Below are 11,252 nucleotides of genomic sequence, written 5' to 3'. Positions count from 1 at the left end.
CTTTCTCCCCACTAGTTGTGGGAGGGTTAACTTTGGGGTTGAGCGTTACTTGAAAATGCAATCCCCTATCGCCTTTGTTCGTCTTATATTCTCCTCATTCCTCATGTCTTCCTCTTATTTTTTTCATTATGTTCCCCTTATTCTCCTTATCTTCCTTTTGTCGTCCTAGCCTTCCTTGTTGTCTACCTGAGTAGAGTATGATATAAGCGGGCGTACAGTGATCAAGGATTAAAAAAATCTTCCAATATAAATTAAATTATATACGTATATATTGATTCTTTGGTACGACCGATAGAGAGAGAAATTTTGGCTCACGATGACACCCCACCGGGTTCATACTGGAACAAGGGAATTCCCCGTTTATCGTTAGCTGTCCCTGAAATTCAAGTCAAAGCATAAATAGACATGAAATTACGTGCAATGCACAGCTTCAGATCAATGTGCAGATCTTATAATTATTTTATCTCTGCCTCTGTGCAACGTCACATTTACGGTGGGGAGGAAAGGAGACGGCAGATTTTTTTTTAAATTATGGCTTATTTAACGACACTCTCAACTGCCGAGGTTATAGCCTATCGGCGTCGCCGGTGTGCTGGAATTTTGTCCCGCAGGAGTTCTTTTACATGCCAGTAAATCTACTGACATGAGCTTGCCATAATTAAGCTCACTTAAATGCCATCGACCTGGGCCGGAATCGAATCCGCAACCTCGGACAGAGACGGCAGAAAGGTTGTAATGCCTTTTAATACGCTGACTCCCACGACTAGGGTAAGTAATTTGAAATTTCACGGTCACTGACCGGCAGAGATAAAATGTAAGATCTGCAGAACATTGAGACAACGCTAAGTGGGCATATAGGACCGAGGGGTGTGTTTTTGTTTTCCTTAACTTGAAGACAATTTTTTTTATTATTTTTTTATTTTATTGGGTTATTTTCGACGCTGTATCAACATCTTGAAGACAGTGCTAACTCATTTGAAGTCTGTGTGACTGTAGACTGTATATATTTTCGTTTGGTTTTACTTTGTTTATAGTTTGATTTTTTATTTTATTTTATTTGTATTTATGGTGATGTGGAAGAGTAGGCCTGGTGGCCTTAACACGCCAAAATAAATAAACAGATAAACACACTAAAACATTTGAACGTAAGGCACGTGATTAATTTTTTTCTTTCGTTGCCTGGCCTACAGTTGCTTTAAATGGAGTTAATCCTTTCAAGTATTTGGCTAAGAAGTTCATTAATTCATGTAAGTGACGCTATGTAAAGATTGATCTTTATGGACAAGGAAAGCTTAGTAAAGACAAATCGTTGGTTGTCCATAGTTGAGGTTTCCAAAAAGTGAGATTTCCGAAAAGTGTAACAAGCAGTTTAATTTAAAAAATTAACAAAAAAGACAACCCGGGCAATGCCGGGTGCTTTCAGCTAGTTTTCTATAAATGACAGTCATATGCTGGGTTGCAAGAAAACAGACCTATTAATGTATTCCTCCATTAGTTAGTAGACCTTTGAAGTTAGTGGATTGTCGGGTTGCAGAACAGGAATTTAATGGACCACTACTTATTGGATCGTTAACCAAACATACTGTATATTTTGGATTTCACAAGTGACGCAATAGGAAATGAATGAATAAAAGTGAACATCGGCTGCTAGACTGATGTGAGGCATTGCTTTTATTGTTGTCAAAATTTGCAATAAATATAGATTAATACATCCACACCTGTGGAGTAACGGTCAGCGCGTCTGACTGCGAAACCAGGTGGCCCGGGTTCGAATCCCGGTCGGGGCAAGTTATCTGGTTGAGGTTTTTTCCGGGGTTTTCCCTCAACCGAATACGAGCAAATGCTGGGTAACTTTCGGTGCTGGACCCCGGACTCATTTCACTGGCATTATCACCTTCATATCATTCAGACGCTAAATAACCTAGATGTTGATACAGTGTCGTAAAATAATCCAATAAAATAAAAAAATAAATAGATTAATACGGACCAGAAAGAAATCAGGAACAGAATTTTCAGTGAGAAAGATAAATATACCTATTTGTTATTAGAAATAACGCACGAGTGCATTAATTTTATATAAAATAAAAAGAGACTGCAGAGCACATAATCTCGTCGTCAGACGTCTAAATAGAGTATGTAATAAAGAAATAAATAATATTTTCACTTTTCGAAGAATAAATAAATAAATTACCGTATACCAATAGCTAAGAAGAGATACCTCTATCTATAAAAGTGGTAATTTAGTTTAACTACTAATAGCGGATACTGGAAGTCATCGGCGTATTGATATTATAACATTTAAACCTGGAGAGACAAAAGATTATGTTCTGGATCCGACCATCAGATTCGAGACGTATCAGAATCAATCCGAGGAGGTTAATCTAGAGAAAAGAACAATTTATGAACCAACTATTCCTTATTACAAAACATCATATAAACTCAGGGATATAGAAGTCATCGGATTAATGGTGGGCGCTAGAGGGACCATAACAAAACAATTCGTGTCATTCTGTCATAAATTTGGAGTATCAACAACAACAATTAAGGAAATTTCTATGATAGCCTTGAAGGGTTCTCTGCAGATTTTACGGCGACAATTCAATTCAAACTTAATTTTATCAGTCTATTTTTATCTGTATTTTTTATTTTACTGCAAATTTTCATTATGTGATATATTATCTACCGTAAATTTTAGTTTTTGTAAACAAATTTCTTGTAAGACATTTTAATGTCATTTTAAATGTTACTGTTTAACATTCTTTGTCTTTGGCAACCTCACCAAGTTGAGGAAGATTGAATAAATTGAAAAATATTTAGACTAACCACATTATTATTGTGTTCACAAAATTGAACAGTGTAGGCTATTAATATTTTGTTCTCGAATAGAAGATCTTGCAAAGCAGAAACATATATAAGAAGTTAGTCTATTTTGAGAAAATAAATTCGAATTTTTTTTATTTACCTTCAAATGTACAGATACGAGGCATCACTTTTTAGCCATCGATATGCAATCTATATATATAATTTGAACTGGTAATGGAAATTACGAGAAAACGGCTGAACCGATTTTAATAAATGACCCCTCATTTTGAAGCTTGGAACCCAAAGTTTTTCGGGAAAATAGTAGTTTTCAGTGAAATGTCAATTTTCCTACATAATTTTCCTTTTTTCCAAAATCCATCTTTCGTCAGTTTTGAGAACTAATTAATTGCATTCACTGCCGACTTGATGTTCGCTTCCTTAAGCGAAGCGAGCATCAAGTCGGCCGTGTTGCATTTCAGAATAAAACAAAACACACACTACAATAAACAATAGGCTATTACACGAAGGCCATGACCTACAGGATTGCTGACATAGAGTTCAGATGGCTCAGATTCTTTCCCATATAATGCCAATATGTCGATCTTCATTTGTGCTATTTTTTGATAACGTATAAAAAATAATTTACGGGTCTGATTCTCTGGTCTGTAGTTTTCCGAGTACAACTGTGTATTGGATATTAAGAACTACAAAACTTAAGAATGTTTGATGACATTATTACCATTAAAAATGAAATATTATTATAGTTAACGCAACACATAATGCTATACTGATATCTGAAAGTGAAACCTTTTGGGGCTTTATGTAAGTAGACGCAGAGAAAGAATATTTTATATTACATCTTCATTTCTATAATTTACTGAGTAACAGCTATAGGCCTATATAAACTTATGTTACTGAAAACTATAAAACTTACGTAAGGTAACAATATTGTTATTAAAAATGAAATACTTTTACAATTATTAATCAAGTGGTGTGGGTCCTTTTCATATATGTAATGGGAGTGTGATATAGATATTTATATGTCTGATTCTGTAACTTTCCTTGGTAGTAATTGAGTCATGCTTCCTATTTTAGCTGCGTCTTTAAACTACATCAAAATTAATTTCATATTTCTTTGATTTAATTGATTAGATTTGTGATCGCTGCCAAGCATATTTTGTTGAAGGGAAAATAGTATGCCATTTCACTTCTTGCTAGAGTGATGAGTAAGTTTATTTCCCGCAACCAGCAACAAATGAAACACTGAAGCTGCTAACGATTTACGATGGACAATTTTATTTAGTGCGCATATAAGATTCTACAACTCTGACATATCATTCGCCTCATTTTCCACATCTCAGCAATAAATTCCTCACAACAGCCTATATTACAGAAAATATACGAAATAACATTCATTGTTACACAAATTAATCCAGCAGTATTTGATAGATCAGTATTGTCTGGAAGAAGCGCAAAAATTACAATTCATAAGAAAAGACCAAAAGGTATTACTTATTGATAAAATAAGAGGCCTACAAGATTTTGTAGTCTCTTGATCACCTCAGCAAATCTCTTAGTGGGAAAAAGTGATTCTCCCCTCTACATTTCAGGGTAGTTCACGAAAAATGCAGCAGCTATACCAAGATGCTAAGGTTTTTGTTCAAAGCATGAGAAACTTTGCATTTTTTAACTTTCATATACAATCCGCAATGACCCGAAATAGCTACTGCATTACTCCCACATGAAAAACCCACTGATATTGTTACTAGCGATTTCGCATTGAAACTCAAGAACTGAAGACGGATAGGTTCAAGGAAAAGTATTTGGCAAAAAAAAAAAACATTCAGAGGGAGTATGTTTCACTATTATGGAAGCAAATAACTAACAAAATGTCTGGTATTCTTCATGGAAAATAAATCTGAACAATTTTTATTTGAACTTTTTATGGACTTAGTTTGCAGCAATTGCTGCACAAGCCACTAGTATTAATATAATATCGTGTATATAGACCTATTATACAAAATATCACATGCCTGAATCTCACAAGGTAACATTATGATGAATAAAAATGTAATATAAACTATTCGTGAATACAAAAAATGTACGTAAGATGGCTGTTTAACGGAGGAATAAATATTATTATAGAAGGGAAATCTTTAACGGATGAATAACACAAAAGATGTTTCTTGCAACGAGTCTTTCGAGCTTACTGGTCCGTTAGCGGCTAACGAAGGAAGAAATGCGTTCTTGCAGTCCACCAATAAAATAATTCTTTATACATCCGTTGATTTTAAGGAATGCACACTGATCAAGACTTTTTAAAATCATTGTATGTTGTGTTTTCTCGACAGTCCGGGACAAATACTTAAATTCCGGATACATTTTTTCAAATTTTTGAACTCTAAGACTCTATTGAGAGTTAAATAATAGAACTCTCAATAGAGTCTTACAGTTCAAAAATGTATTTGTCCCGGACTGTCGAGAAAACACAACACACAATGACTTAAAAAAGTCTTGACCAGTGTGCATTCCTCAAAATCAACGGATGTATAAAGAATTATTTTATTGGTTGGTGAGTTGCAAGAACGCATTTATTCCTTCGTTAGCCGATAACGGACCAGTAAGTTCGAAAGACGCGTTGCAAGAAACATCTTTAGTTATTCATCCGTTAAAGGATTCACTAACTTAAGATGTCTGATTTCCCTCCTATAATAATAATATTTATTCCTCCGTTAGACGCCATATTTCGTACTGTTTTGTATTCACGAATAGTTTGTATTATTAATTATTATTTGTTTGTTAGCAATTGTGTATATTTAAGGGGCTGTCTAACTTTGGTTCACAACAAATTTTGTTAAAAGTGAAAATTCGACAATCAACGGAGATGGAAGCTCCAAAGCCACTGCAATTAGTGGCATGGGCCATCAAGGATCTACGAGAGCCCAATGGTCCTACTCGAAAGCAGATAGAAAAGTATATAATGTCGAGCTACTCCATGGATACCAGCAAGCTGAAGCGGCAGATACACACTGTCTTGAAACAAGGAGTAGCCTACGGAATCCTGAAATCGGATAAGGGCCACTACCAGCTCGAGGATCTGAAAGACGAGTCAATGCACACGGGGCCACACGGAAGTCGCCGTTCTCGTTCTGGATGCAGGCACAGGAGGGGAGGACGCCAAAGCAGCTATACCCGCAGGGGACAACGCAGAAGGAATAATACAGATCGTCGACGACGCAGCTCTCGCCCCGGGAACAAACAGAGTGGGCGTCAGCAGCACAGAGTCATTCCCTAGAAAAATTATGCCGTCGACGACGCAGCTCTCGCACCCGCCAGCGAGAGGCGCTCTCGCCCCGGGAAGAAACAGAAGTGGGCGTCAGCAGCACTGAGTCATCCCTAGAAAAATTATGCCGTCGACGACGCAGCTCTCGCACCCGCCAGCGAGAGGCGCTCTCGCCCCGGGAAGAAACAAGTGGGCGTCAGCAGCACTGAGTCATCCCTAGAAAAATTATGCCGTCGACGACGCAGCTCTCGCACCCGCCAGCGAGAGGCGCTCTCGCCCCGGGAAGAAACAGAAGTGGGCGTCAGCAGCACTGAGTCATCCCTAGAAAAATTATGCCGTCGACGACGCAGCTCTCGCACCCGCCAGCGAGAGGCGCTCTCGCCCCGGGAAGAAACAAGTGGGCGTCAGCAGCACTGAGTCATCCCTAGAAAAATTATGCCGTCGACGACGCAGCTCTCGCACCCGCCAGCGAGAGGCGCTCTCGCCCCGGGAAGAAACAGAAGTGGGCGTCAGCAGCACTGAGTCATCCCTAGAAAAATTATGCCGTCGACGACGCAGCTCTCGCACCCGCCAGCGAGAGTCGCTCTCGCCCCGGGAAGAAACAGAAGTGGGCGTCAGCAGCACTGAGTCATCCCTAGAAAAATTATGCCGTCGACGACGCAGCTCTCGCACCCGCCAGCGAGAGGCGCTCTCGCCCCGGGAAGAAACAAGTGGGCGTCAGCAGCACTGAGTCATCCCTAGAAAAATTATGCCGTCGACGACGCAGCTCTCGCACCCGCCAGCGAGAGGCGCTCTCGCCCCGGGAAGAAACAGAAGTGGGCGTCAGCAGCACTGAGTCATCCCTAGAAATATTATGCCGTCGACGACGCAGCTCTCGCACCCGCCAGCGAGAGTCGCTCTCGCCCCGGGAAGAAACAGAAGTGGGCGTCTTCAGCACTGAGTCATCCCTAGAAAAATTATGCCGTCGACGACGCAGCTCTCGCACCCGCCAGCGAGAGGCGCTCTCGCCCCGGGAAGAGACACGTGGGCGTCAGCAGGACTGAGTCATCCCTAGAAATATTATGCCGTCGACGACGCAGCTCTCGCACCCGCCAGCGAGAGTCGCTCTCGCCCCGGGAAGAAACAGAAGTGGGCGTCAGCAGCACTGAGTCATCCCTAGAAAAATGATGCTTGGATGTTAGTCTTTTGCAACTGCGCGACTAGCACCCGTCTTCTCTGTTGGTTTTGAAAAAAAAGTTAAATATTTTGTACCAGATTTAGGGTCAATAAAATCTGATTTTATTTTATCTGTTGCTTTATTAGGTTTGTAAGCCACTCTAGTGAGATTAGGAATTTGAGAATTAGAGAAGTAATCCTGAGTAATTTAAGAAAAAAAAAACAATGTGACTGTAGGAAGGTATATGCCATATGAAATAAGGAATAGATGCAAATTACTAACTTCCATTCATGAAGGCGACAAGAAATAAGGGTAATTTAAAAATATATATATATGAAGACTAAACCGATGGCGGGCTTATGTGAGGGCGGCAATGAACCTCGGGTTCCTTAAAAGTAAGTAAAGTCTATGAAGACAAACTGAAAGTAAATGAAAAATATTACGACCTAGAGTTTTGTCAAGACCTTTGGGGAGGCCGAGACGTAGATGGGAGGATAATATTAAAATGGATTTGAGGGAGGTGGGATATGATGATAGGGACTGGATTAATCTTGCACAGGATAGGGACCGATGGCGGGCTTATGTGAGGGCGGCAATGAACCTTCGGGTTCCTTAAAAGCCATTTGTAAGTAAGAGTTTTGTCAAGATCCTGGAATTTGCAATAAATAAAAACACGTCAGGACAACTAAACCGGCAGAGTAATGAACACAAAAAAAAAATGAGATCAACAAAAACTAGAATGATGACGGCAGAAAATCACGAACAGCTGGAGAAGAAAAATGTGCGAAGTGATGCAAAGGTAAATCAGAGTGCAACATCAGGAGAAATGGAGAGGATGAATAGAAGAGTGTAGACTAATGCAGACGTCAACTACAAAACAAATTTTGGAGAAAGATGGGACCAGATCAACAATACTAAGAGAAATATCACCAGCGAGGAGCAACGCAGGCAGATAGTGACATTTAGGCCCAATTATATAAAACTCTCTGACTAAAGATAAACTTTGATCGAAGATCGAAAAGTGAACAGAGTTCAGACGCTTCTTCTATTGTATAAAACTTACCTTGGTTCAAATGAAATCTAAGTTCACGTGAAAAGGATTTGGCAACATCGCATAAACAGGTGAAATATGTGATTCGCGGACCATGTTGTACAAGTTTGTTCAGTGTTGCCAATCTAGAGAATTTAACTCTTTTTCAATAACAATTTCTTTTAACTTTTGTATTGCTTAAATAGGGATTTAGCGAACTTTTTAGTACCCCATAGTGACAAAATTTAATCTTTCTTTGTTGATAATGAGAAATCTAGCGACTTTACACTACTTTTTGGCGACTTTCCGTACACTCTGTTGGAGACACTGGTTTGTTTTGTGCAATGTACATAAATAATGGCGGACAATAAGAAGAAGGTTGACTGTTCTCCAAATTGTTATCATGTTATGGTGTTTGATACTGCTAAACATAATAAGCTTTATAAAACCACAAATTGAAAATTTATTAATGTTCCTATCACATCCATTAATAATTAATGGTTGTTATAAACATAATATAATTATAGGTTATGTTATTTGATACTGCTGAACACGATAGAGCCTTATAAAATATAAGACTGTTTGTGTATTAAGGCAAGAAATTGAAAAAATATATAAATGTAACTACCATATTTATTAATATTAATAGCAAAATCAAATTTATGATTATTTTGAAAATTCAAATCTCTTCAGTACTAACCAATTTGGCTTTAGGAAAAGTAAATGAACAAATGATGCAATTGAGCTTTTAATAACGGAAATTTTAAGAAATTTTGAAAATAGGTCACCAGTTAATGCTACATTCTGCGATCTCACTAAAGCTTTCGATTGTGTTGATCATAATTTAATTTTATCAAAATTAGAATTTTATGGTATTCGAGGGAACACACTAAATATTTTTAGAACCTATCTTCATGGGAGAAGTCAATTAGTTGCTATAGGTGAAAATTGGTCAAGTCTCACCACTACACATTATGGGTTCCTCAAGGGTCAATAATTGGTCCCCTATTATTTTTAATAGCAATAAATGATCTTCCAGAATCCATTAAAGCAATAACAATTATGTATGCAGATGACACTACTTTCCTATGTTCTTCCTCTGCTCTAAATCAATTACATGCTCTCAACAACGACACTCTATCACAGATGGCTTTATGGTTTGAATCTAATGGCTTCTTGCTTAATCAAGAAAAAACCATCAACTTAACTTTCAGCCTAAACTATCTAATAAATAAGGACAACAAACTCAACTACACAAAATTTCTGGGACTTTTTATAGACTCCAGTTTAACATGGGATAAGCACATCGAGTACATATGCACAAAGCTATCAAGAGTTTTATATTTCCTAAAGAAATTATCTACTTGCATTTCTCAAAATTATTTAAGATGTACCTACTTTTCTTTCTTTCAGTCGATAATTCGATATGCCCTAATTTTCTGGGGAAATGGAACCAAAATTGGAAGCGTCTTGATTTTACAAAAGAAGGCCATTAGAATTTTATGTAAATCAAATTATCTGGAACATTGTCGGCCACTTTTCAGACAATCACGGATTTTAACAATCATAAATCTGTATATATATGATCTAGTACTTTACACTAGACAAAATATCGACAATTACTCATTAGTGGCCAATATACATGATCATGAAATTAGAAATACTCAACAAATTAATATTCCATATTGTAGATTACACAAGAGCAATACAAACTTTTTAATTATGGGGATGAAATTATATAATAAGCCTCCCAAGTCAATATTATAAATTACCAATCAATAGTTTCAAAACTAGATTTTACAATTGGTTATTAAATAATCCCTTTTATTCTGATGCTGAGTTTTTTTAACACAAATTTGTATGACATTGTATTTTAATAAATAAGTTTTAATTTCAATTTAGTTAGTTTTCTTAAATTTAAAAGTTTAAAATTATTTCATGTTTTCATTGTATTACTTAAATTTTACTGTTTCTGTTATTAGTGTTTTTGTAAATGTATTTATATGTCTTTTTTTCAATGTATTCTGACGAAGCCTAAAACTCTATGTCTAATGGCCAAATAAATTGAATTGAATTGAATTGTATTGAACTGAATTGAATTGAATGGTTATTCTATTTGCACAGTCTGCCACTCGTATATTTCAAACAGAAAAGAAATAACTGAACTTGGATCTTCTAACTTAATCGGAGAAATTTCTTCAGTCAAAGTTGGCTTTAGTTTGAGACAAATTAATCTCAGATTAGACTTTATACAACACAAAATTCCAAGTTCAGCTAGAACAAGGATCAATTTAACCTTTGATCTAAGATTAAATGGTTTATACAATCGGTCCTTAAAGAGGAGAAGAGCAAAATCTTGAGTGTGACTCGGGGCAACAAACTGGATGGAAAATTAGGATCTGGTCATGGGGAGAGCAAAATGAGGAATGTGACATGTAAAAACAACGAATGAGCAGATGTTCAGCAAGTAAAAGCAAAAAGGAAAGTACAGGGAAGGGGAGTGAAGTAGCAGAAATTGTGAGGAAAGAAATCAGAAATACGAGAGAGAGAGGGAGGGAGGGAGAGGAATAACAGTAGCAATAAAGACAGAAATATAGTAGAGATGAACAGTGCAGAAAGGGCTGAATCTGTGATGTGTGAAATAAGGGAGTATGGAGAGGCAAGTAAGGGAAATAGATTAGGGGAGGGAGATGGAATATGTAAATAAGAGGAGTGATTAGGAACTTGGAAATTCAAGTGATGCAGGTGGGAGAAGTGAAGGGTGAGCTATGGATGAAAACGGGGCAGACAAAGAGAAAAGGAAAGAAGGTGAAGGTAAAACAGTGCGGAGCAATGTAGAGACTGTAGTTGCTGGGAGTTTCAGGGAGTTTGAGAACAGAGTTCTAGGTGGAGTGGAAAGCAGTTCGATGAGTAATGAAAATGTTTGATGGGTAGGCTACAAGAAAATAAGTGAAATATCGTGACAGAGGGTCCCGCGCCGT

General features: G+C 37.5%; 1 protein-coding gene across 2 annotated transcripts in view; it reads left to right on the top strand.

Moving 5' to 3' along the window:
* IA-2 (tyrosine phosphatase IA-2) overlaps positions 1-11,252 on the top strand; it is an 842,823-nt gene that overhangs the window by 520,479 nt on the left and 311,092 nt on the right. The gene's annotated exons all lie outside the window — the stretch shown is intronic.

This window comes from Periplaneta americana, chromosome 1 (assembly GCF_040183065.1).
Source record: "Periplaneta americana isolate PAMFEO1 chromosome 1, P.americana_PAMFEO1_priV1, whole genome shotgun sequence".
NCBI lineage: Eukaryota > Metazoa > Arthropoda > Insecta > Blattodea > Blattidae > Periplaneta > Periplaneta americana.
The sequence above is the reverse complement of the archived record's forward strand: the minus strand, read 5'-3'. Positions and strand labels throughout refer to the sequence as shown.